Here is a 1,185-nt window from a genome sequence, read left to right as displayed (position 1 = left end):
TTAATTAAAATACTAAAATTCATTCATTAAAGGTAAATTAATATCCCATTAATTAAAACAAAGGAAATCCACCCAAATCCATAACCAAACCAAACATACTAAAACAAAGTCTTGCATTATAAAAGTTGAAAATACTTAAACAAGTACATAATCCACTCATCCACTACGACCAACATTCTTGAAAACATTATTAGAAGATGATGAAGAACTCTCGGGCGTCTTGGAACCACTCATCATCATAAGTATAGAGAGAATCCTTCATAGGATTATGTAACTTCAGAAGCCTGAGAAGCATTGTTTTTTGTTGATAGCAATCCAAATATAAACCCTCATCAATGTTACTGGCCATGTACCTGACCATCCACTTAGTTCGTCCGACCTATTTTCATATCAAATAAAAATCCTTCAATTAATACTTGTACATAATTTGGAAAACTTAAAAAAAATTAAGAATGATATAGTTAGCATATGTACAATCATCATAGAAATATCAGACATTGAAGGCTCCTATGGTCCCTTCTTGTTTTCACTTTCTCGGTTCCTAAAAATGGTAAGAAAAACATATAAGAAGATAAAAGCAATTCATTTACACTGATAGACTTACGGTTAGGAAACAATACACGACCCATCCGTCGGACAACAAATCATCTTGAAGTACGTGACAATCAAACCGTTAATATATCTTTGGCTAGGACGATCTTACCGTAAACATATTTTTGGCTATAAAACGAAAAAAGACGGTTGGGAAAATTAGTTACGGTGGGGAAAGTCCCAGCCGAAATATTCATCTTCAAATAATTTCTGCAGAAACATGAATTCTTACGGATAGGAAATTTCCATCCATATAAAGGAACTCGCGGTTAGAATATCGATATTTCCTAACTGTAGGTGTACATTACGGTTGGAAGTTCTTCAAGTCCGACACGTGAGTATTGGCTTATGGCTATGAAATCCTAGCCATGACCTTTTCAGAAAACCATTTTTCGGAACCCTAAATTCATCAATCTAACTTATTTTTCCAATGTAACATTAAAATAACTGATGGGTTTTTCGATTCTTACCGAGTAGGAGTCATTCGCCGAGGATTCGCTGGTGTTTGAACAGATTGATTCTCCAATTTCCATCAAAGAATTGGCCTGTTTCAAAATCAGCGTTCAGTCAACCTAATGTTGTCACTCTTGATCT

General features: G+C 34.5%; 1 long non-coding RNA gene across 1 annotated transcript; it reads right to left on the bottom strand.

The window, feature by feature from the left end:
- On the bottom strand, window positions 1-653 carry LOC113321176. Its single transcript, XR_003346529.1, has 2 exons — window positions 475-653; window positions 1-379 (listed from the first exon to the last, which is right to left on the bottom strand). It is a non-coding gene; the product is annotated as an uncharacterized LOC113321176 (long non-coding RNA).
- Window positions 654-1,185: the final 532 nt, after the last annotated feature.

This window comes from Papaver somniferum, chromosome 11 (genome assembly GCF_003573695.1).
Source record: "Papaver somniferum cultivar HN1 chromosome 11, ASM357369v1, whole genome shotgun sequence".
NCBI classification, from domain to species: domain Eukaryota; kingdom Viridiplantae; phylum Streptophyta; class Magnoliopsida; order Ranunculales; family Papaveraceae; genus Papaver; species Papaver somniferum.
Note: the sequence above shows the minus strand (reverse complement) of the source record. Positions and strands in the feature narration are given on the sequence as shown.